Source organism: Drosophila sulfurigaster, chromosome 2L (genome assembly GCF_023558435.1).
Source record: "Drosophila sulfurigaster albostrigata strain 15112-1811.04 chromosome 2L, ASM2355843v2, whole genome shotgun sequence".
In the NCBI taxonomy this organism is placed as follows: Eukaryota; Metazoa; Arthropoda; class Insecta; order Diptera; family Drosophilidae; genus Drosophila; species Drosophila sulfurigaster.
The window spans coordinates 19449667-19477085 of record NC_084881.1 but is presented as its reverse complement, the minus strand read 5'-3'; the positions used below and the strand labels follow the sequence as shown (position 1 = coordinate 19477085).

Below are 27419 nucleotides of genomic sequence, written 5' to 3'. Positions count from 1 at the left end.
TATGTTAATTGTATATTTATAATTGTATATTTTTGCATATTTATTTAAATTTCTGTTTGATTAATAATAATTTATTATAGTACACACTAAAACACTAGTATTGCTTTCTTCTTTTGCAGAGTTGGCAAAAAGCTTCTAGCTGCTTCTGATGATTGATGGAAACTTCGGGAGCTGCTATATGACATCACAACAATGACCTAATCTCTACCAGCAGACATGAGGTATTTTGTATCTTATCTGTGTAAACATGTCCTATCAGCTACAGCAATTCTGAATGTCTGCTCCTCTTTAAACAAGCGTAGACTTTGACATCCTTTTTGGGCAACATTTGGCTTCAAATGCGACCCTTTTAATTATGCAAATTTGAGCGTTAATGTGCCCAACCATAAACTCTGTGTGGCTAACACGTGTGTCGACCCAAAATAAAGGGGCTAAAATGATTTAAAGTTAAATTGCGAATCTGGTTAATCTAATTAGTGGCCAGTCTTTAAGGCAAACAAACCAAATTTATGCATAATGATTGCAGATAAAGAATAAATTGTTAATAGTAATTGGATAATCTTAATTCTTAATCGTATATTCATATTCAACTTCAATTATTTGAAAGTCAGTTATATTTATTTTAAATATTCAAATTAGAAACTATAAACTGACAGTTATTGTAAATACTATTACAAACTTAGCCGCAAATTCTGGCACTCTGTTTAAATTTGTCTTTTGCTTTTGAGGTTTGCACAAAATATTTGTTTTAATTAGAAAAGTCAATTTGTCAAGAGGGAAAGTTCCACTTGCTTTTCTTGCAATTTTCATAAAAATACAGACAATCAGTTAATCCTAGCAAAGCCGAACTGCAAGGAAATTTATATTTCTAAAGTTTTGGACTAAGCAGCTTTGGCAGTCAAAGTGTTTACTTTCAAGAAACGAATCCATTACGTGACTTTTATACACAAATTCTCAGTAAAATTTAATTTAATTTCGCCAGAATACTTTCAGCACAATAAAATGTTGTTGGTCACTTAGATTTCAATAATCCCAAAAATATTATAATCACTAAAAAGAAAATATTTAAAAGCAACTTTCAAACTCTGCATTTATGAGTTATAAAATTGCTTTATTTTATTGCATATCAGAATGCAAAATACTTTATGTCTGTGTGAGGTAATAAAATTGAATTTGAATTGAAATTAAATACAATTTGTGTAAAGTCATAAAAAGTCAATCGTCTGGCAATTTGAAAGCTGTTAAAACTAGAAAACCAATCGAAATGCAAATTTCAAATTTGAAATTTATTTTATTTCTATCATATTCGTAATAACTTGTGACTACTATGCAATAAATGTGTGTGTTTAAAAAGGAAAAATCTTTTGTAATTTCCCTTGACTTCGCCATCAATTTTCCATATTCATTTATCGACGTCTATTTACAATCACTTGCCGCATACAAAAGCGTCAAAAAGTGGCATTTAACGTGAAGTAAAACTCATGCTGCTGCTGCTGCTGTGAAAACTCGGAAAAGCGGAAAAATATTTGCTGCAAATAAGTGTGTACATATGTTGCCTGGCATTTGCAAGTTGTGCGACAGATTGATCTATCGTGTTTGTGTTTACTGACGCGACATTTAAAAACTAAATCTGACTACGTTGACTGCATTTCAAAGAGGAAATATTTAGCTTTTCTTTTTTTTTTAAGTGTATTACAACTCTGGCATATTTTGCTCTCTTTTTAAAGTGTATAACAAACAATGAATATTTTTGCACTTTTTTTTTAGTGTATTACAAACTATAATAAGATTTTAAATATACATATGTCATTTGTATGTAGAAAATCTTAAATTTCGCTTGTTTCTTTTTCTTAAAATGTATTACAAACTATGGAATTTGTTGCTATTTCTTAAAGTGCATTACAAACTATGATAATTTCTTAAATGTTTTGTTAGATTGCTTAACATTTTTCGTTTGACATTCCATTCGATCTTGCATTGTTCTCGTCATGCTTCGAAATTAACAGTGTCCAGGCGAAACCTTTTTGTCATGCCAAAGGTCGAGAAAGTTCTTTATTGTTTGCCATTGAGAGATGTTTGCTGACAATAGTTGGCAAAGGCTGTGGCAAAGACTCTTGTGCCGCACAATGACTAACAACAAAGGGCAGGAAAAGCCAATGAAATTTGCTTTTACTCAACTTTTCGACAACAATAAGCCAAAAGGTTCATTTTTCTTTTCGGGTTAGCTCGGATCTTCAAAATGACTTCAAATTTCTTCATTTGCAACATGATGTTGATGCTTGAGAAATGGCTGTCAAACTTTTGAAGCATTCAATATCACACATTGAATAAATTAAAATATAAACTTTGCAAAAGTTCAGTCAAGTTGAAAGCTGGCCTGCATCACACTTTGACACCTCAGCTTGAGTTTGATTTCGATTTGGATTTTGATGTGGAATTAAAACACACACTACGCTAGACGAAACCTGATTGATGGGCTAAAAATCAAATTGAATTCTTATACATTTAACTGCAACAGCAGGTGAAACCTGTGGGAGCTTTAAATATTTAGTGAAGCTGCTCGACGACCAGTAACAAACAAGGACAGGCAGCAAACGAACGTCGTGTGTCAACACAATCAGCATAATAACGGAGGGTCTCAGAAACCGAGAGCCCCAAAGGCTCCAATAAAAGTGGATTAAATGCAAACATGTGTGAGGTTGTTTCGCTCCAGCTTTGAGATTATGACCAACACACAAATACACACACATACACAGAAAGCACATCCCATTAGTTAGAACCCAACAAAACACAAATTGATCCCACACGGTTGCTTGCGGCAATGTCAAAGTCAAACTTAATGCCTCATGATTTTCGTTATATGGCACATTAGGCCGGGCAAAAATCATGGACCGGATGTAGTTCAAGCTCAAGTTTTTGGGCTCACAAAGTTGAAGTGCGCATTTCCCTATTGTCCGGTAAAATCCTTAGAACTGAGATTGTAATACACGCTGGGTAAATTAAATAGGCTTAATATAAATTATTTAAACCTAATTTCAACACGGCTTGGCACTCAATAGCTGCGTAGTTTTGTGGCTCGAACACAAATGAAAGGCAAAGTATTTACTTTATTTAATTTTGCACAAATTCTAAGACTACTTCTCACAGCTCAAGTTGCACACTATTTCATTCACATTTGAATTGTGTTGCCCCAGATTTATGATAAGAATCAGTTACGCCCAAAGGCGTTATACTAATGTGCATATAAGTAAAGGATTTATCTTGGCAAACTTGAAATTTATATCTTATGCTTTTGACCTGCAATTTATTCTTGAAGCCTTTGGGTTAGTCTTATCAAGAATTATTATGATTTATCGAAGCAACTTGGTGTTTCAATATGCAATTAAAGCCATAAAAAGATAATTTATTGATGCAACCTAAACTTAAATTAGCATTAAAATAATAGCTACTATTTAATGATCTATCACCATTGATGCATACCGCTCAAAGAGGTTCGTTAGTCGACTTTCATAAGATTTGCACAAGCAATTAATCCCATTTGCAATTGAAAAGAAGCGAGAGCATTTTTATTTCGCGTACAATTTGTAGAGCAGCAGCCGAAACCCAATAAATTTGCATATAAGAGAAGCGAGAGAAGGTAAAGAGTAAAAGGCGAAAAAAAGCGGGAATTTAAAACTTAATTAATTCAATTGCAATGCGACGGTTGCAACAGCCGACTGTATATTTTGTTTCTTATTTATTGGATTACATTTACCGAGTTGATTTGTGCCTCTTTCGCTCTCGTGTTGTCCGTGTTTTCACGTTCAGTTTAATTGATGTTTTAAGGAAATGCTTTTCTTATTTAAATAGTTGATTCAACGACGACAGGCGACACAAAATAAACTGTGACTACCTTTTAATTATTTATTATTACTTACTTTCGCCTTGTATTGATCGGGCTTACTCAACATGTTTATAATTAATTGACCTATTTATTTGCCTTGCTTTTACGCCCCAAACTTTTGCGTCGCGCTAATTATGAAAACTTTGACTGAGGCTGATTAAAAAGTCCAAAGACATGTAATAAGTAAGTCTTGTTGCAAATTTTCGGTAAACTTTTATACCTTTCTGAAGTTGAAACTACATTTGCTGATGCTGCTGATATATCAGCAAGCTGTGCAACGTTGACTGAAAGGTTTTCTTTGGCAAGTAAAGTAAAAGCAAAACTTTCGCAGAGCAGCAGCTGTTGACATTGCTGTGGTATAGTTACTTGATGACAAATTTACCGACCACTCATAGAATTATGCAAATGTGCGCATCAGCAGCAACTGTATATAGATAGCTTTTGAATATCTAACGATATATTCCGACAAGAGACTTTCATCGTTTTTCAGTTATTTCTTGTGCAATTTTCCCAAAAAAGTATGCTATACTTTTTGTAGCAGACTGAAGTTTATCTTTTCGGTTATTGACTTTGTTTTTATTAAATAATATTTGAGTAAAGAACTAATACAAATCAATCTAAATACTGCAAAGTTTAATTAAAATCGCATTCGACTCACAGCTTGTGTATTTTCCGGTATTACATTTTCGGCTTTATTTCAAGATACTCAAATTGAAGTTTTCCATTCACTTGGTGTGTTATGATGCAGCAGCTTTGAAAACTTTGGCACTGCTTTGCATTTACCAGTGCATTGCAAATTGTTGGGGTATAAAGAAAAACTTTTGCATGCACAATTTGTGCATAGAGATATTCTGCATTTTGGTAGCACATTTTAGCCACACTTTGGCGAAGTTTGCCACATTTCGACCTCGGAACACAATCAGCAAATGTTTCGCTTCAGCCATTATCATTAATAATTCAATAGTTTTGGCTGGGTTTGCCTCTTCGAAAACTGTGTATATAATGGTATTGATGGGCATAATAAACTGAATTCTGTTGCAAGCAGCTGTTGCTGTTGTCATATTAACGTACCACATGATACTTTCTATGAATATATTCTAAAATGCAGTTTCATAGTTTCAGCTCACGGAAATGGTCCGTTTGTTGAGCAGCTCAAAAGTGCAATAATATTTTGTGTTTTATTAATAAGACAGACTACCAGATACTCTGTAATTGCCATGCTTCGTACGTTTTTGTTCAGCTATTTTTTTTATTAGTTCTTTCGCTTGTCATTAAAACATTCCATTGGGTTTTCATTTCCATCATTTAAAAGAGACTTTATTCCTTTCCCGTTACCATTATTTTTTTTAGATAACAAACCGCTTACATTGTTGAAGATAAACATTAAAAAAATACTCAAGTAGAGGCATTACATTTGATTGCAGCGTAAAAATCTTAAGAATTACAATAAAGCCGCAGAACATCAACAAGAAAAAAATATCCAAGAAGTGAATAGTTTGCCGAGCATACCTTAATATAAAATGCAACCACAATGTTGACACATCAAATAATAATTTGCGTGTAAATCTTGTTGAGAGTAAGCAGCAAGGAATCTTCTTGTGCTTTACCTTCGGCATAAAATAGTCATAAACTAGGCAAGTTGCTAGCTCTACAAAGTAACGAGAAGTAAATTTAATTTGTTATTTACATAGTCACCGTCACAGTATTCGTTTTTATTCCAGTGAAAAACAGTTCAGCAGTTTGCTCTGTAAGCCAAATTACTTGTGTACATATGTGTGCAACTATAGCAACGTGAATTGCTAGTTATAAGACTTGTTAGCACATTCTTAATATTTAATGTGAAAGCATTTTGATATTAAGCTTATCTACGCATTATTTATATATCACTGCAAACCTTTAATTAAAGTTTCTGTTATTTCATTTGCTTATTAAATCCCCGCTAACAACTGGAAAACAATATCATTGTCCTTGACATGATTTTGCCTTGACTTCAGCTAAGCTAATTTATTATCACAATTGTTAGAAAGTGACACATAAATTACGCGACACTTTAGCCAAGTTATGCCAAATGGTATTTCTGTTTATTCGTCCATTTGTTGTGTGTGACATTACGTGTGTTTTCACAACCTACGCTCGCATAACAAATGAATTACCTGCTTTCATTCAAAGTCACGCATTTCTAATAAGACGTCTTCTACTCACGGTTCACGGTTCGTGTCATTTCTTGGATGAATTTCATTTGCTTCACGTTTATGTCTGAAATGTGTCAGCTGATTATTGGCTATTAAAATGACTAGGCTGCTAATTGAAAATTTAAATTAAAATGCCATCCTGCGAGAGTCGTTATTGTGTGTTTAAAAGTGAGAGAGAGATTTCGTGTATTATTCAATTGAAATAGGAAAATATATAAATTACTTTCTTCTTACGTTTTGACCATGTGCTACATGGCGTATGAGTTACATGTGTGCAGCAAGCAGAGTATCCAAATAAATAGTTGAATCTGTAGGTGCTTTCAACTTTTGGCTAGTCCCTGCAACTTTTATGAAGGCACTTATAAACTTTCCGTTGAAATTTAAAGCAATTTGTTGGCTGAAAGGAAACATTTAACTTTAGTAAAACTTTCAACTGCGTTTGGTTTTCATGGCAGTCGGAGCTATTAAATGTGTACAAAGCAGATATGTCAGCTTCAGCTTGGACTTTCTGGCTATAAAACTGTGTTATACAAATGTTTATTCTTCGAAATTCATAGTCTCGCCACACAAAACCATACAAAGTTTCAATATACTAGATTCATCTGAAAATGAATTAAATTTCAGCATACAAATTGAAAATGTTGTTGTTAGTGGTTCTTGAAAAGTTGAGCTATGAAAGTGATAGGTAAATGAAAATATTTGATTACAAGGCCAAAGATAAAAACAAGTGATAAAGCTATAGTCGAAATGTTTGCCTAAACAGAAACAATATCGATTCCTCTTTCAATTGTCACTCTGAAAATGCAATAAATACACCAAGAGTTTTTGAAAAGTTGCCTTAACAATTCTAAATCTCAATAAAGTGCGGTGAATGAAAACTTTCCATTTCTGACTGTCTCTTAATGTATTTGATTGAGTTTCCGAGTTCAATGGAGTATAAAAGTGTAGACAATGTTCAAATTGTTGTCAAGTGTGTCAAATTTGATGATATTCTTCTTGTGCAATCATTCGTACAAATAACAAATTTTCAGCAAAAGCATTTTAAAAGTAATCTAACGCCTGATAAAATCTGTTTTTTGCTATGTTTTTCATCATACATAATAAAATAAATATTGAAATGTTGCATACAAAACAAGAAACAAAAAATTAAAGGTAAGGAACTATTAAGAAAACTTAAAAAGGATTAAAAACTATTTTAATAGGAGTTGCGAAGGTAAGTAAGGTAAGTATCATGCGGGATTCATGCGAGTCCTGAGTTCTGTTTTTTCTCAGTTAGCCCTTTAAATTTGTTATGCTAATCAATAGAGTTGGTCCTAGCGATCATAGCAATAAGAGTCCATTTAAAATGTACAAGGAAACGCCCAAGTTATGATTGATTTCCATTTAACCAAAATACATTGAATATGCGCCCCTAAAAGTATGCAATTAAAAACAAAATCGGCTTAAAAAATATTCGTTTTTTTAGCGATAACTCAGCCAAATCCTTAAGGATCTGAAAAGGACATACTTTTCTGCAATCAGAGTGACTAGTACTATCGATTGGCATTCAAAAATTTTAAGGATTTTTCAAAAATAATAACCTCAAATTTTTTCAAGGTCAGGTATAAAAAAATTGTCAAAAATTCCAAAAATCCACAGTATCTCAGCCATTGAAAGGACGATCGGGATGTCCTTTGGTACAAGGATAGCTCTGTATGATAGAAACTGATTGGCATAATCTAAAGGACGAATGTCCTTAAAGCAAAAAAGTTATAAGGACTTTTGTATACACAAAAAATTGCGTATATCTCGGCCGTATCCTGTCTGATCCTGACGAATCCTGTGTCAAACAAAATCTTTTGATATGGCCTATCATCCTGCCAAAGGGCATTCAAATCGTCCTTGCGGTTCTCGAGATATCCTGGATTTTTCAATTTTCGCATATTTCCTTTGGCCCTGAAACTGAAAAATTACAAGTGTTGGATCCTTAGATGACCCCATCTTTTTTTGATGCCAATCTATAGAGTTGGCCTTTGCGATCTTAGCAATACGTATCCTTTGAAAATTGACAAGGATATGGCCGAGCTATGACTGATTTTCACTTCGCTTAAATGCCTTGTATTTGTGCCCCTAAAAGTATGCAAAGAAAAATAATAAATACTTATACAATATTCGTTTTTTACCCATAACTCGGTCAAATCCCCAAGGATCTGTCGAGGACACACTTTTTTATAATCAGGGTGAGCAGCACTATCGATTGGCTTTCAAGGATTTTAAGGATTTTTCAAGAAAAAGAACCTCAAATTTTTTCAAGGGTGTGGTATAGAAAAATTGCCAAAAAATCAGAAAATCCGGCGTAACTTAGCCATTTAAAGGACGATCGGGATGTCCTTCGGCACAAGGATAGCTCTAGTTGATCAAAGCTGATTGTCATAATCAAAAGGACAAATGTCCTTAAAGCAACAAAGTTACAAGGACTTTTTTGTACACAATAAATAGCGTATATCTCGGCCGTATCCTGTCTGATCCTGACGAGTCCTATGTCAAACGTAATCTCTTGATGAAATCTATCATTCTGCCAAAGGGAATTCAAATCGTCCTTGCGGTTCTCGAGATATCCTGCACTTTCCAATTTTCGCCGGTTTCCATTGGCCCTGAGACTGAAAAATTACAAGTGTTGGATTCCATCATGATCCCATATACTTTTTATGTCAATTGATAGAGTAGGTCTTTGTTATCCTAGCAATGTGCATCCCTCACAAATTCGCAAGGATATGGCCGAGCTATGGCTGATTTAGATTAGGGTTACTTTGTTATCACGCCCCTAAAAGTATGCAATGAAAACGAATAAACCAGGCTGTTAAATGAGCTCGTAAAAGTATGCAATTTAATAATAAAAATGCTGGGTGAAATTTGAAAAACCGTTGTTTATTTAATTGTACTACATAATTCGAAAGCTAATAAGAATATATTTATGGGCAATAAAAAGAATTAAAATAAATCTTATATTAATTTTAATTTTATGCTTTACCATGTAATGAGTAAACCACTCAATTTATTTAAATAAATATTTTATGATTAACAACATCTTAAACGGAATGGGATTGATCCAATAGTTGTCAAAAAACCACCAGAGTCAAGTTGAAAGATAATTAATTCAAAGCTTACAAATCCTGAGATTAACACTAATTTAATTGGATTGGTCTGCGATGCCATTCTCGGCTGAAGGAAGGCTCAACACAAGAGCTTGACTTCCTGCAGACTTTACTGGTAACACAATTAAGTATGTCGCTATCTTCAGTATCTCAAATTGTGTGCGTTCGGTGGTGTGTTTGTATATCATTAAACTGTTGTGCTTGTCCTTGGATTAAGTATGGCATTTAGGTTGAAGCAATCTTTCATTTGTTTTCTCTTTTGCACATTTTCCTTTTCATGACCTGATTTTTGTTAGTTTCATTTCTTAAAGAGAGATCTTTAAGCTTTTTGCTGGCAGAATATTGAGATATGAATACAATTTCCATTTTTTGATAACATATGAGAAAAATCTCTTTCTTCAAAATGAACTAAAGTATGCTGCTTAAACTTTCTCGTGGGCAGCTTGTCAGTTGCCAGCTGCAAGTTGGTCTTGTAAGACATTCGCCAAAGTTTCGGCCAAGTCACGTGTGGTTCTCATCTACTGTTGCACGAAGTTCTAACTAACTTCCGGGAACAAACAATTGCAACGTCTTGATTTTCGCAGAACAATGCAGCAAGTGTGGTCAGCTCTGTCGACTGTTAGACAAGACGTTTCCATCGGTGCTGAAAGGAAAGTAAAAGAAGTATAAATAAATGTGAGAGCTTGATACTTTTGTGTACTTAACTTAAATATTAGTTTTTTCTCTTTTAAATTCGTTATTAAATTTTTGATGTAGCTATGCTTACTTCATGAAATTGCAATTTACAATTATGTTTATTTTGTTTGCCATCCTAGCCACCAAACCATCTAACCATTTAGACCAGTAACTATAAATGTGTACACAACTCTTGCATTGAGCAAAAGAAGAGTTGAGACAGCTTTTAATGAAAATAAAAAGTAAATAAGAAGAGCAGAGCTAAGTAAGTAACCACAGTTCCAACAGTTCTCAGTTCGTTTTTTTAAACTTTCTCATTCATTTTACCCTTTTTTTTTTCCTTACTTGGCACTTCGTCCACAACTGCTTCAATAGAGCAACGTGTTTCATATCTTCCATTCAATAGAAAATGTTGCCATTTTTTTTCGCTCAAGTCATTTTAATTACTTAATGGACATTTCCATTTTGACATGCCAGCTTTAAATTGCTTTAAATGCACAATATTATATCGTTATCGGAGTATAATTTAAATAAAATAAGTTCAACTTCACTCCACATAAATTTATGTGGACTGTATCGATATTATATAGTGGAAATTATATACGAATAAAATATTCCAATGAAGTATTGTTTTAAATTTTTTAAATGATTGGCGAGTGGAAAAATAAATAATTATGTGAAAAGTATATGTATGAGTAATTGATAGACATAACAAAATGTATGCTGAAAATATAATACAAATTACGTTTGTTTGACAGAGTATTCCTGGAGGCCATTTAAATATGAATTCAAATTAAACTTTATTTTAAAAGCATATTAAACGAATTGGAGAATATGAAAAGTAGGCTTCCATGCATTTACTGCACTCAAGTCTCAACTAAGTGATTAGTGTAGGGCGATTATCTTTTCTAATACAACAATAAACCTGAGAAGAACAATAACAAAATGCTTTGCTGTTAATTGCCTTGGGCACTTTAGAAATAAATGCAACTGGAAAATGTTTTATCGTTCAGAGCATAAACAATGGATAACTATTGTTTCACATACAATATTTTCAATAGATATTTTCCATCGCTCATCCAGTTTTTCATCTACTTGCAGTTTACTAAATGGCCACATCAATATAATTGCCTACGATTGAATGGTTGCAATAACCGAAGCTTTAGTGTAGCACATCACGCAATAAAGCCATCGCTAGCACCATCTAGCGGCTAGTGGATGTACCATATGCAACAAACAACGAAACTTGGCGGAGCAAAATACATAAGTAATAATGCAAGCAAAACTTTCAGCAGACCAAAACGACTTAAATGTAATTTCCTTTTCATTTTTTTTTTCTAGAAAATAACAGTTTATAAAAAAGCAATTTCATATTTAAAAGAAATAAAATGTATACTGAACTATCGAGATTTTCATTTTAAATTTGTAAATTCACTTCGTAGTAGTGACAACTTTTTAATTAATTGAGTATGAAGAAGGTATGCGTAGCACTATCATCGTAGATGTGCTTGCAGCCACCTGCAGGGCAAACTGCAGAAAGACTGACAACAAAAACTGCATAACAAGCCAAGCTGTGGCCTGTGAGTCGCGGGTTGCGGGCTGCGGACTGCAGATTGTGGAATGCGGTAAGCTGCGAGTGGCATTTACTATTTACTATATGCTAAATGAAATATGCTACCTAATGAGAAATGCAGATGCGGAGAAACTTTAATAAACAATTTGACAAATTAAATGTCTGTAATCAAGAGGATTTAAGTTCATGCACGCAAACAGTTTAAGGATTATGCTCTTTATAATCCTTTGGAAGCACATTCATCATTCCCTAAGCACTGTTTAATTTATTTTAAGCATTTAGTTTTTCCTCGCTTTTATTTTGTTCTCTCCCTGGTTTTCATCGCCTTCTTTTGTTGGGATTTTCGCTGTTATAAGCGGATTTCCGCAAGTTTCCTGCCAAGCATTCCCCAAAGTTTCACCTGACAACAGAGCAGACGGAAAAACATGACCCAGCTAGTTGAGTAGAAAACTATACGCGGTGTAACATTTTCAGCGAGTTACTTAAATGTAATTCTTACTTGTCTAACCTTAAGCTGTGTATCGCTAGAATAAACTCGACTATAAACTTAAATTGTATGAGAATGAAATTTTAATTTAACATTGCTTTAAAATGCTTTCATTATAAATATTCATTAAATGAAATCATTTTTTCCACATTAAACAAATACAACCATTTATCTAAGCAATGGAAGGTTGGTAAACAAAACACTTGTCTACCAGCATTGTTTACATTCTTGGGGCAGACCAACGAGGATGAGTATTTTTGCGACTAACTGTGCAAGGTCCTCCTATTGCAGCTGTCAGCCAGAAGGATGCCAATGTCAAGCGTCCTGACACATGCACAAAACGATGTTAAATGCCAACGAGCTATGCCGACGTACGGAAAAAATTCCACGAAATGCAAAAGGAAAAATAAATAAAATGACCACAGCAATCGCGAGAAGCGCAGTCAAATAACAAACGTTTATTGTATTGTCAGCAAGTTCCTGTGTCACATTTCAAAAAGACATTGCGATTTTTGGAATTGGCAAATGCCAAACCTCTATTAATTGGAGAAGTTCATGAACTTTCAAAGTTTACTCATCAGGAATGCATACATCAAATTAGCATCAGCAGTCTAAATTATTTAAGGTAATAATTAAGTTTATTTTATAAAAGAAACCAAGTAGATTTAAACTACTTGCTTGAAGAAATTGACAGTAATTTGTAATTTGCTATAGAAACCACATTCGATTGTGCAGAAATTTCACTTCGAAACCCAAAAATAGAAGCAAATAATTCGTATTTCGTTGCTCACATTGCAATCGAAGAGTTAAACAAGAAAAAAAGAAGAATAATGATTTAGTCGTCCCAAGATATCTGTCACCTGTCTCAGAAGCAAAACAATTTTTGCTCAAGGCCAAAAACAAGCTAACTTGTATGGGATGCCGACTTCAAGGTCCAAATTAATGTAGGGTAATTCACAAAAAATGACTAGTCGATAGTCGAAGGACATTCCTTCCTGGCGCCATTGTCAATACATATATAAATCAATGCGAAGGAAATGCCTGCTGATGGCACTTTTTTTTCTCGAGCTTGTTGTTTTTCGGACATGGCCAACAGATGTTGGCAGATGAAGATGGAATCACAACGATGTGCATGAGCAGAGCATGATGTCAACAACAACGACAACGATAACGTACAATGGACATGGACAGGAGATCGTTTCAGACAGCGGCAGCGAGATGGCTTCAAATGAAACACACATGCGAAAAAAGAGCAAGGGAAAGAGACTGCAATTTCATATGGAAATTGATAAGAATTAAACCCAGTTTTCGAATTGAAACTCCTAAAACTGTGGGTCATTAAAGATTTAAATAAAGTACAAAATTATGTGATAGGCACATTAACGAACAAGGTAACTTATTCGAGCACTTGCAACACTTTAGTATAAACAAAAAATAAATAACTGCCTGAAAAAGAAACTGCTATTTGAAATGAAAATTTATTGGAATAAACCTAAAACTCTAGGTCATTTAAGATTTAAATATAATACAAAATTACTTGATAATCACATTAAAGAACAAGGTAACTTATTCGAGCACTTGCAACACTTTAGTATAAACAAAAAATAAATAACTGTCCAATGCAGGGCAGCCCATAAATCGTGACTATCATTGCTAGTGAGGCAAACAAGGCTCGCTCTCTCCTCGGACAGCTTAGGGATGCCCCAACATAGAGGAGGACACTTCACATACATACGAGCATAAAAGAGCATATGTACATATTCCTTGCTCGGACAATTTCACTTTGAGAAAGCTGTTTGTTGTCCGCATTTGCGGCTGGCTGTTTGTGCAATTGCATTAGGGAATTTTATGGAATATTTATTACATTTTTGTTTACCAGTCGATAGGTGTGAAATTTAATAAATTTCCAAGCGGTCTCCTTGGGATTTTATAACATTTGTAAGTTGAGAAATTAAAGTAGAAAGTAATTTAATTGCTTAAAGCTGGACAACGTACTAACTTTTATATTCAAGCTAATAATAAGTTTATCAGTTAATAACTGCTATAATTAGTTTTACAATGAAACGAGTTACAAAATAACATTAGCAACGGCAAATTATCTCAGTATAGGTAGTTGACAAATTTAACTAATTGTAATTGAGGTAAAGGTCAACTTCTAACAGCACACGACCTGGTTTTGTTTCGCATTTGGCTTGTTGCCAAAAACACAAAAGCAATTCAGACAACTAGTCCAGAAGGAGGAACGATGCTTAAATATTTGATCAGGCAACGCAATTGAAATTTACATATTAAATTGTTGAACGTGTTGGCTTTACCTCTGGCCTTGTAAAAATCTAAACTAAGTGCTTTTGCTTGCTAATTAAATTTTAATTACCCGGCAATTGTTACCGAAAACTAGTTCTCCGAATTGACTACGAGCATTCGACATTGCCTTGGGGTAAACATGCTTGTCGAGCAGCTCTGATATAAAGTATTGCTACATATGCTTATGCTCGTATGAATAAATTTTCTCTCATTTAATTCGAGCGTGTGTCAGCTGCCGCAGCAGCATTTTCCTTTTTTTTTTTGTTTTACATTTTTTAATGCGTAAATTACAAATACATTTTCCCGCTTAAGTGCTTTCATTTACACTGCACACGAGAGCAAGAAAATTCAGCACTCCATTTTTTTCCCTCGTTTTGCCAGCCGTCAGTTTGCGGTTATGCGACAGTTACGGGTTAACATGATGTACGAGTATAAATAATTAAATTTTTGTGCTCTCCCTTCGTTGTTTGATTAATTGAATGTGTGTGCACAACGTGCAACGTTGTTAAAATTGACTGTTATGCATGCCTTACAACCAAAAGGGGGCCAAAAATTCAGCATTCATGCATTTATTGAGGCAGCGGGAGCGATCAAGGATTGGCAGCTGACCTACATTGCGTATACGCGATTTGCTATCAAACGAATATCTAACTATACTGCGTTAGCTAACATGATAGACAATCTCTAGCAATAATTATTCAACAAATGGGTAAAAGTGTTCATACTTAATTGAAAGGGCAAACGTAACTTACCCACACTGCGTATACGCAATTTAAAGCTGACAACTCGAAGCCATTATTCTGCTGATTATGCTGGTTGATAATTGCATTCATTTTGTATCTTGAAAAAGTGCACGCGTAATAAGGTTTTAATGCACTTATTGAGCTGCAAAGAGAACAAGCAAAAAGGAAACGTAAACAAGAAATTCGATGTACAAATCGGACTATAAACAGAAATTGATTGTGCATGGTTTGTGTTCGTGCTCAGATAGAAGGCAGTCGATAAAAAAATGATATTTGAGCTGGGGTAAGTGCAGACATCAATTTTTACTGCAAAAAAATGCATTTCTATTTATGTTTATAGCTTGGCGATTGAAGCACTCTATCAACTATCAGTTGAATGTCAATGGACGGAGTTAAGAAAATTGCAGCTCATTAAATTCTCAAGTACTAAATTCGCTATCCGTTAGTGAGGTGAATTATAAGCGTAGATAACAAATAATATAAAATAAATTGAGAAAAATCTATAACAAAAACTGACGAACTGTCTCAACAAATAATTTCATGCTTTAATATTAAAGTTGAGCCTTTTTATGTGCTCAAGTCATATTACAAATTTGCATGGAATGATATTGGATTAGGCTTTGTGCTGTGTCTGTGCAAATTGATGTTAAGTAGATCAAAAGAGCAGTTGGATCAATTGACTCAGCTTCTCGTGCGTTGATTGGAAAACTTGAAGTGAATTGGTAAGCACATTTCCAAGCAACATAGAGCCCAATAACCTCAGGAAAAACTCACGTACAACGTCAGCTTGGAAGGTAGCACAAATTCGATTTAATGCTTATTTACATACATGGCGCTGACGCTGACGCTGACGATGCTGTGGCAGGTGTGTCGAAAATTTAATATGTAAATACATATCAGAAGACTTGTTAAAGAGCACGGCAAAATTGTGATGGAAAATGAATGGGATGATGTTGAGCATTAACACCAACTGTTGCACACTCGATTATATTGTATGCAAATATAATTATGAGTATGAATATGAATTTCAATTTAAATATAGACAGCGACAGCCTTGTTTAAAACTGCTTTAAAGTCTATCACAAGATGTAAGAATTTAAAGTCAAATTTATGTTTATGTTTGTTATAAAATAGTCTAAACTGGGAACATAAAAACTATAACTACATATAAACTCTAAACAAGATTTAGCCTGAAGGCGTTAGTCGCTTTGAATTATTTCATTGTTCTTTATTTCAATAAAATAATAATAATAATAGTAAATAAGATTTTAAATAGTATTTAAGACCGTACATACTATAAAACCCTATAGCTCACTGCTGCTGAAATATTCCATATTTACATGATTTTAGAAATGCTGTTTTCTTGCATCGCTACGATCAATACTGCTTTGAACAATTTGTGAAAAGCAACTCATAAAGTTCTGTTCTACACACGATTGCTACGGACCGGCCAAGAGTCAGACTAATATCCAAGTAAATTGACGTTTGATTGAAGGTTCGAAAACTGCATCGGACACTAAGTCGACATCAGAAGTTTTCCCTACGTGCCGCTTGGCTAATCCCAGTGCTTCACTCAACGACGTATGTGAAGTAGTTTTTGCTGTGGTTTTGGTTTTACCTACAGCCTATAGCTTATTGCATTTTGCCAGTCGAAAAGTGTTGAAGGCAAGCTTTCGTTTTATGGGTCAAGTCATGTGACTACTGCTCTTAGCAATATAGTTTCATTTTTCGGTCTTAAAGTTAGTTAAAGGCAAGTGAAAAGCTGAGCTAACGAAATTTATGCAAATGCCAGAGCTCTATTGCGAGTCCCAAAAATAACTGAAAACAACGTGTAGACAAGGCAAAAGACGACGTCGACGACGACAGCAAGAAACGTGCCCAGACATAAATATGTAAAGTAAATTTGCAAAATGAATGCCCAAATTAAATTGACTGCAATTTTATGGGCAAACTACGTGCAAGACAAAGAAAATGGCCAAATAATTTGTTGACCATTGACAAAGCAACAAAAATGTTTTTTTTTCTGTATAAGTCAACCCGAAATTGCCGCTACTTATGAAGTGAAATCTTGAAGATGTATCTAAAGTCTTTTCAACAGTCTAAGTCTAATCCACAGTTTCCTCTCTGAGCTGTGAACTTCTGACAAAAGTTGAAATAAAATAGAAATAGAAATAAAAATAGAACAAGAAAAAAGGAAAAATATGCATTTCATGTTCCTCGAGTGTGTAAATTTACAAAGGGCTTAGAGTTGCCGCAGTTCAAGTTGCAGTTGCAAGATGAACACGCCGCAAAAACTTTTCTAAGCACAAAATGGAAATTGAAGACGATTTGGCGACAGCTGCATTTTGCTTGCATGTGCAAATCTTGTCTCCAAGTAAAACTATGGATAAAATCTCTAAAACAGCCGATGTCAAGTGACAGCAACAGGAGGCGCAACTCCTTTGGGAGGAGAGCGAAAAGGAGCCTGGCCCTAAGTTGAACATGTTTATGCGAGTTTTCGTTTGCATCAGCAGTTATTTATACAAAGTAATAGATTTGGGGATTTCAACTTTCAAAGGGCTGAAAATAGAAATAATATCAAAAGCTACACTCACTTATAAACATAAATACAGAATTCAACTTGCCATAGCTAAGTAAATAAATAAAAAAGGGAAGTCTTCTTGGTTACCATAATAATTTACGCAACAACTTCAGCTTCAATGGTCTTTTCAAATTAATTTTCTCCCTCAACTCAGCTGCCCTTCGTGTTGCCAGTCGCCAGTTGCGTTGCCCCCGTTGTCAAGGATGCCAATAACCGGAAGGCAGACAACGGATATTTCTCGCCATTTTTCGTGCATAATTAAGAGAAGCAGTAGCAACAGCATCAACAGCAGCGGGAAGAAGCTGTTGCAACTTGTTGCAAAGAGGAAACCGCTTTAATCAAATTAGTTAGACAAGTTAGCTGGCTTTTATTAAAGCAGTCATTTGCATAAATAAATGAACACGTTTTTGTCCTGATTAATTTGTGCATTTAAACAGCATCAACTCAGTTGCAGTTCGTCTGCTGGATTTCCACAATGAATGAGGAGAAACAGTCATTTGCTGGGGGCCAAAACTACTGGGTCATAACACGAATGGGGAAACCTGGCTGCGTTCATAATTATGCCACATGCTAAACGAAGAGTCATTGACGTGTGAATTACGTTGGTTGCGGGGGAGTTCGAGGTGGGTTGCAGGGTATAATATTTACCCAGATGTCGCAATATCCTGCCGCTTGGCATACACAGCACATCCTGTGCACACACTGCAACAATGCGTGCATGCAATTCCCAGCAGATGAATTAAAAAAAGTAGAAAAATAGAGAAAAACCTGCAACAGTCTCGTCGTCTGACAACTTGTAAAATAAAGGAAAATTCAGAGAGAGAGAGAGAGAGAGAGAGAGAGAGATAGCGAGGTGCGAGCGACGCTTAGCCATTGTCTAAGTGCTGCAGGCTAAATAGCTAGGAAACTGCGCTAAACAGCAAAAAATCAACAGAAAGCACTTGCAACTTAAAAAGACAACAGAATAGCGCCCCCAAGCATTTATATTCATTCATTTAAGTCGCAAGCGATACAATGTCCAACACTTTGTTGCAAGTGTTTGTTAAATGATTTTTGGCCCGAGAGATTTAAAGCTCAACAGCCTGCACAGCGATGACAGCTAGACGACATCAAAGGACAGTCGGACAAGCAAAAATGACCCAGTTAAATAGACATAACATAACAAAGCTCTACAACGCTCTTTGTAAAGTAATGCAAAGTAACGTCAACCCTTCTGTCCACTGGCGCCTATTAAATTATTCTTGCGGTTAAGTCTTTGCACAGCAAATCTAGTCTTTCGCTTATTAAATTGCATGGAACTGAGAATTGTTGTCTGTCTGCTTGTTGACTTAAAGCTTAAGCATATTCCAAGTTGACAACAAATAGCACTGAGATAATGATGTCCGCAGCAACTAACCTAGTTTCCTTCCATATAACAAACTTTGTCCAGCGCATTGGCTCTGCAGTTGCGACGACCGCCAACTGATTAATTTTCAAATTTGCATGCTAATTTATGCCGCGTAACGATTCAGAGCAGCTAAAGCTAACTATAAAGCGGAATACCTGAGCTCCTCAGCATAGCTATTTTATGTGGCCATAAGTATGGTATGTGAGCAACCCGCGGAGTGTAAAGCTTTGGCTTGGAAAAAAAAGGAATTCCAGCTGCAAATGAAAATCTCAGCGGGAGTCAAGTGTTTGGCCTAGACAACTATGTTTCACTCTGCATAAGTATACGCTGCGTATGAGTTATTTATCGTAGTGCGACGCCAAACGAATTTATGACTTGAGCTGAGGTTTACCGCAAGAATCAGTCTCGTATTTATTTAGGTTTATGCGTTCATGGATCAAGGCAAATATTGGCAATTTTAGTGCGACAGACGGGAATTGCATTTGGCTTTGCCCAAGCAATTAAATTATATGGCAAAAGCATAAAAAAGTGTAAGTAAAAGCTCTGATTGTTATGCTCTGTAATAGCACAAAGTGTGTTGGGGCCGAGTTTACTTTGGCCAAGAGTTAATGCATTTTTAGTCCTGTGACTGCATAGGCCAAGGGCATTTGCCAACTAGTCGCAGCTTTTGACCGTCCTGTTGAGTGTTCTTTGTGCACTTGTTTACCCAGTCGACTGTTTACGCATTTACTGCCCCTCTCTCTCTCTTTCATCCTTTCGCTCTCTCTCTGTCTCTCTCTTTCACCCTCTTTTATGCTCACTTTCTGTGCCCCAATGTGCCACTTCTTGATGCATTCATTCAAACACGTTGTATTTGAATTTCACTCGTTGTGCAGTCATGTATTTTATGACCTACTGTCGGCGAATAAACTCTCGCACTCGCATTTCTAAGGCACAGCCCACAGCCTGCTGTCCGTTGACCTTTCGAGCTTGTTAGCCTTGGGTCACCATCAACAATATGATTCAAATAATTGCACGTTCCAATTGGCCTTTTTAGTGGCTGTTGCTGCTGCTGGGGCTGCATTTTCATACAATTTCTTTGTCATTTCTTCAGTTTGCTTAGTGTTCCACTGTTTGTTGTCGTCGTCAATGTCAGTTGTCACTCAACTCGCTGGGCTAACTATAAATACTTGTATAATGGCATTGCTTTTGTTGCAGCTGCCGCTGACGTGGCTATCTGACAGTTTGAAAACAATATGACAAAACAATGGCACAAACCTTTGAGAAGAAATTTTGCCGCTGTCCACAGCAATTTCATCGTCTTTAAAAACTGAAATGAAAAAGAAAGAATTTTATGGAGTTAGTAATTAATGTGGGAGTGGTTTTGCATATGAGATGTAGAATCATGTTTCAGCCCAGTATATTGATGAAACCCTAGACAACGTTGGGGAAACAGTTCATATGAACTGATCTAGTTCAAATGAGCAGGCATATGTAGATGGCTACTGGTTCATTTGATCTGAATGAGTTACGATTTGCGATGTTTCGATGTAGTATGTACATTGACTTATTACAAATTTGTTTTAAATAAAATCTAAACTTTATTAACTAACTTTGTTATAAATTACAAGTAAGACAACTACAGTTCAGACTGTGAGATACGAGTATTATCTCCCCATCTTGAGTAAAAACAAAACAATGCTGTTTAATTTTATTTTATTTACTGCAAAAATAATAAAATTACTATACTACTACTAATTCAAAATATACCATTTAGTGGAAAATATACTAGATCCTCCCTCTACTTGCTACGTACATTTTCTGGATTCATAAAGTTATAATACTCTTATACCCCATGGATAGTGGGTATAAAAACCTCCCATTTATTTGGCATTTAGCGACTTAAAAGTTATATGTTAAATTCAATTTGAAAATTATTTTTTGAAGTTAAATTTGGTCATTAAACTATTCAATCGAATTCTATTTCTATTTTACTGATTGATTTCATGCACTTAGTTGGTCCTGCAGCAGTTCTTCATTTCCGTAAACAAACATCACGCATGATACCGACTGCTTACATACATAATTGCAGAGGACATGTGACCTTTCGCGGGTTGTGACGATTAATGCTGCTGCCTGGCAAGACGATGCCAGGCACGTGTAATGTGAAATATGCGAGATTTAATTTAGCTGCCTCCATCCCTCCCGCTGTCAGCGGTGTTGTTTGCCACTTCCATTAGCAGACCTTTAGCTGCAGAGACGTTAATTTACACCCATCTCGTTGGTTGTTTGCATAAATCAGCGTTGCGTGCACTGAAGTGGTGTCAAGTTAGAGTGTGGAGTGCAGAGAGTGAAGAGTGAAGTGAAATCACCTGCTGAAGTCTCAGCTATACAGCGCAAATCCCGAGCTATGCTTAAAGCCGCAAAAATCCGGGAAGCTCGTTAAGCGGTTGCCGCTCATTTTCGAGTTGAACCCTTTCTAACTGGAGAGTGCGAGAGAAAGAGAGAGAGAGAGAGAGAAGGAGACTAAGCCACCTGGTTGAATGTAGCGTATGCTGCCACACACTCTCCCACACACATGCGAGTATTACATGGCTCGGGGATTTACAGCTGGTTTGCTGAATGGTTTAATCCTTTTAGCTCAGTAATTTTGAGTGTCAGTTTTAATGCGGGAACACCTTGTGCTCATTTGTTGAATTACAGTATAATGAGTTGATGTCGAGTTCTCGTTCTCGTTCTCGTTCTCGTTCTTATTCTGACTTCGTTCTCGCTTCCGCACTTGAAACCAAACTCAAAGTCTCTCAACCTTTCAAGGCGTAGCAAACGCTTTTCGCTAACTGCAATGCAATTGCCAGCTCGGTGTTTAGAAGGGCTTGATTAAAAACAGCAGCCAAGTTAATTAATATACCATTTAAGTATGAATTAAATTCTCAGACTTTGTTCAACATAATTGGCATTCAAATGCTTGTCGATGGGATTGCAAAAGATTTGCATGATTAGCAAATTCTTTTGCCAACTGCACGATAATTAGAATAAAGACTGAAATAGATTAGCAAAGATCTAGAATGATAGCGAAGCAATTTAAGTAACTCATTCAGTTTACTGGGCACGTTTTTGGCATAAATTAATTGCTAAAAATAACTGACTGTCATTGACATGCCGTCATCCATGCATCAAACAAAACGTCACGACACAGGAATATACAATCTCCCCTCTTTTGGCATAACTTTCAGTCGTCGTATGTGGCACATACGCATAATCAATGACGCTGAAACTGGCAGGGATTCCCGATTTTGGCTACATTCATGGCTTTTTTACATTTCTGCATCATTAAGTAGCACAGCATGTCGAGAATATGCTAATAACTGGCACACACACACACACGCGTCCGCTTGATCCGGCTTCAATGAGAAAGGATGAGACGTTGCGCATACGCCAGGTTGTGCGCGTGGAGAATATACTATTTCCTTCTTGTTCTTGTTGTTTTATTGTGTAAAACAATGCGAAAGCCCCTAATCGCTTTGCCATTTAAGCCATATAAAAAGGATAGAGCTGTTTTGCATTTCCCCTGAAGTAGGCAAAGCATTTATTTCTTTTTTATTCGCCAGGCTTATTTATGCAGATACGAAAAAAATGACAAGTATTGTATATTATGAAATTTTCTACCAGCATGCCTTAAAAGTCTTCACCTGCGTTCAATTGTGATTTACATAGGCATATAAATAGCACTATGAAAATTGAGAGAAATATGAGAACGCGTTTCATATTTTGCGTGTCAACAAATGAATTGTACTCTTCTGGCTTTTATTTCCCCCAATTGAATATCGTTGAATTTCATTGTTGTTTTTATTGTCGTTTGACTGTTGGCATTGCCGGCTGAATTTTAATATTTTTACCTTGCGTATTTTTACACACAACAAAGAAGCCCTGCGGCAAACGAAATGTGCTCAAATAACCAACAGGAAATTCGGACTCGGCCTTTACCAATTCAATCACAAAATATAAATTGCCTGTATACAAGAATCATTGATTTCGGTTTATCTCCATGACAGCATTTGTTCAAATTAAATCATCCCCAGAAATATTATTTACATGCGCCATCAATTTTTTTTGTTCTTCATCATCTTCTTCTGAGCGTTTTTCTTTTAGACTGTAATTAAATTTAAATTCAGCCTGAAGCGATGGCTGAGCACATGAAAAACGTTGCCAGGCGTTGCAGGCAGGCTTATGAAACCTGTAAGCTTTAATTTGATCAGGGTTATTTGGCAGCGACTGTCAAATGCTTAAGCTGCAAAGCGATTCTCAGAAGCTGTCGAAAATTGGTAATTTAAATGGCAATTTTATAATATTGAACATTAAAGAAAGCGATGCAGGTAACACATCAATTGAGAATAAGTAAATTGAAATTTTCCTATTTAGTTATTCTTTGTAGTCATCAAATATTTTCACTATTGATTGAGGGTATTTCAATAAACCGTAGTTTTAATTTCCAATAAATTTTGTATTTCAATGTTATAAACATTTGCACGACATTTGATCAGAAATTTCAACATAAAATGTTTAATTTAGAAAAAACATTTAATGTAAATACACTGAAAGAATAAACGTGTTAAAATCAAGAATAAAATCTTGAATCGAGATGTGTAATCTACTTTTGAATCTAGATTTTTTCCTCTCTGTGTAGAAATAAACTTGAAATTACTAATCACTTTTAATAATGTCCTTAAAATTATTGTGTACAACTGATAGTCTGGAGCGTCTTGTTGACTGAATTGATACAATTTTAATTAGAGCTTTCAAAGTGAAAACCAATCTGCTGATAGACAAAAAGAAAGTCTTACAATAGTCTTCACACTTTTTCATCAACGACTTAAAGGAAATTGCCACGAACTATTCATCGAAAGCTTGGATTGTGTTTTGATTGCCAATCAATCTGAGTTAACAGCTCGTATAAATTAATTGCGACAGCACACTTTATAGGCGTATATATGCAAAATATAAGGGCAAAATAAATAAATATATTGATTTTTCTCGTCATAAATGAACAGAATTTTTAGTGAAAGAAAAGTTTGAATTAATTGAAATTAGAAAAAAATTGTTAAATAATTCAATTTAATATATATAAAACACAACAGCCTTAAAAACATAAGAAAGTATAGTTTAGGAATACTTTAATTATGCTTGCTGCAGGGTATGTTTAAGTATATCATTCTGTAGATCACCTGCTATATTGCCTTACTAAAATGGCACTCGGATCCGCTAGCAATCGAAAAGAAAACAAAAGCGCTGGAAATGGAAAAATCGTTGATTTTGCGGTCAACACAAAAAATTGTTCTCTCTCGACTGCGTGCTCTAGAGCACGTATGATTCATCTGCATGTGTGTGAGTGTGTGTGTGTTTGTGTGTGAGTGGGAGAGAGTGTGCGTGTGCAAGTCTGTCTGTGCGCTTGTTTACGTTTGATTTGGCTGCCTTTCTGCGTATTTGCATATTTGCATAGGAAGTAGAAATGGGTCTGTATAGCAGAAGCGACCACGCAGCATTTTGCCACCCAGTTTCAATTGCTTTTGCTGCCCCAAAATGGAATTCAGCTTTTGCTTCGAGCTTGAAACAAAATAAAGGGCGTGGCACTTGCGGTGAACTCACAGTTCTTTTCAGCTCCTACTTCTGCTGCTTGGTCAAACAGCGTTTATTTTTCCAATAGCTGAACGGAAAACCACGCTTTTAGTACGCGGCCTGAGCCAATTAAAGCTGTCGACTTGCTGCTGTTGTTGTGTCTGGCAAAGTACACACACACCCACACACAACCTTGAATGGTGTTAAGAGTGGCGCACACTCGAGACGCATAAACAAATGAGTAAGTGACATTTCAATAAGTGCCACTTGACATGAAGCTGAAGCTGAAGTGTCAGTTGTGTCAAGAGTGCCAGAAGCATCGCTGGATCTCTATATATGTATGTAGTCCTCATACGGGATGCAAACAGAAAGGTATTTATACTTACGAGCGGCACTGTCAAAGCTGCTGTCAACTCAATTTCGTTTAACTTTTCACAATACAGCAAATACATTTGTAACTAAACGAGAGCAACAAATGTGAAAATGTTTTTAAGACTCTAACTATGAGCATGTTTACTTGCTAACGAAATGTGGGACATACTAACCATTGAAACAACGAAAAGGAAATATGGTTTTATTAATTATAGAAATATATATCACCGATATAGCTACGGACCTTAGTTGACTTATGCTTTGCCTCTATTGTGGTCTAACGTCTTGTGGTCTAACCTAACATAACTTAACTTAATATAACGTAATAAAACCTTATCTAATATATCGTAACACAACCTAACCTAACCTAACCTGTGAAGCTTTAACATAAAATGAAATATGGCATTGTTAAATATAGAATTATTTTTAAATTATTTGCTAATAATAAACTGTAAGTGTATTTAATAGTCGGTAAAATATTCCCTTGACAAATATTAATTTGTATTTTTGTGTGACGTTTGCTTTCGCTTCTGGCTGCCACATCATCATCATCATCATTTGCCAATGAGAACATTAATACATGAAAAAATACATGTATGTTTATATTCAGACATGCGAATAAAGCCAACAGAAAGTATTTAAAAACGGGTCGCAAAAAATATATATGTATGTACTTTCAATTTAGCAAATTCAGCAGTTTGCAGACATGTGTCACCTTTTTGGAATACTTTGTTTAACTTCTCGTTTTTTACAAATTGCGGTTATTATTACGAGATTTTTATTGTTGTGACAACAGCACACACATTTGTTTATGGGACATTTTTAATTATTGTCTGCGGTTGCTTGCTCAATAATTTTAAATATTGTAAAAAGCAATTGTGGTACAAAAAAATATATTAAACTCAAATATTTGAAATATTTTATATTTAGATAATTTAATGGAAATTTCATTTTTTAAATTGATTTCTCTATAATGTAAATTTAAATTAATTATTTAGTTGATTACTTGCTGGCTTGTAACAGCATGAAATCAGTAATTAATGTTGGCATTTGACAGTTGATTTCAATGATTTAAGTCACAACTGGAAGCCAGAAAACGAACGTGCGTAAAAATATAAGCCACGTGTTGTGGCATGCCACACGTGTGTTGTATTGCTAAAATGACTGATGGCATTGAAGCAAGTCACATTTAATGCGAACGGCATCAAACAAAGCTCCAGTGTCTTAATGACTTTGAAATTGTTGCCCCACAATGAATATATGTATATACATACATACATACTTATAAGGACGAAAGGACGAACAAGACACCAAGAAAATATTTAGAATGTGGCACGTGAGCTGTTTGTTATTTTGAAGGCAACACGTTGTGCTCTATTTACGTGATTCGCTCTCCTGCGGCCAGCTGATGGCAAATTAATTTCTCAAGCCCTTTTCTGCATTTCAATAAATTGTCCAACCAGGCGTATGATTCATACGCAGTGTTGGCAAGGAACCAACTCGAATTAGATGAAATCATAACGACAATATTTGTTTATGCTGACTTCATCAGTTCGAATATTCCGATTGTCCTAAAGCAATCAATCGTACAATTATATTGACAAATGACCGTTGAGTAATGAACATCATCAACTTATCGAAAAGCTCCAATAAAATTATTACGATTGCATTGCCTCTGGAGTCTAGACATTAAATTAGACGCCAGACACAGAGTCTAAGTCTAAGTAAATATTGGTTAACAGCAGCTGCCAGACATGACCAGAAAACACAATTTAATCTGTTTGCGAATGCAAATGTACTCAACATAAATTTCGCTCCAATTTTCAATAAAATGAACAATAATTTCGCGCACACAAAATAATGTGAAAGCCGAGCAACCGAACTCACCGACCAGGGGGGGGCCATTAAATTTGAATTTATTTGAGCCTAAACCGGAGGTCGAAACGAATTTACAAATTGATTACGCTAATTTTGTGGCTCAACAAGAAAAATAAATTAAATACGCCCACGAGAGATGCGAGCGTCGAGATTCATTCAAAAAACAATTTGTTGTCAATTTAAAAGTGCCAAACACAAATAAAATGAAATCTAAATTGCTGCGTTAGATGACAAAGAAAATTCGGTTCTACTTGAGCGCAACGAAATGTAATCAATAGTGAATTTAAGAGGCGAAAAGCTGAGTTATTAAATCCGAATTTGACTTCATTTTAGGTAAATCATTTAAGCATTTAATCTTATAGATAACAGTCTCAGTTATTTCAACTTGTGCATTTAATAAGCAACATCAACATTGATTACTTGTTATTTAGAAATAATTATGTTTCTTATAAATATATAAAAGTGATTAATAAAGTTTTCTCAATTGAAGCTTTTCTAAAGAACCAAAACTTTATATCCTGACAGACCTGCGGATTTGTGAGCTCAGGAAAGCTAAATTAAAAAGAAGCTAGGAGCAAAAATTTACAATTTCGATGCAGAAAAAAAGGTAAAAACTGA

General features: G+C 35.2%; 1 long non-coding RNA gene across 4 annotated transcripts in view; it reads right to left on the bottom strand.

Moving 5' to 3' along the window:
* Window positions 1-9054: 9054 nt before the first annotated feature.
* The window catches only part of LOC133844177 (uncharacterized), a 51107-nt gene continuing 32742 nt past the window's right edge, over window positions 9055-27419 (bottom strand). For 2 of the 4 annotated variants that reach the window (XR_009894573.1, XR_009894572.1), the window contains exons 4-5: window positions 20217-20268; window positions 14381-15133 (exon numbers count right to left, since the gene is read on the bottom strand). This is a non-coding gene — a long non-coding RNA (uncharacterized LOC133844177). Of the gene's footprint in view, window positions 9853-14378; window positions 15134-20216; window positions 20269-27419 lie in introns of those variants that run through there. The other 2 variants (XR_009894574.1, XR_009894575.1) reach the window with 2 other exon arrangements.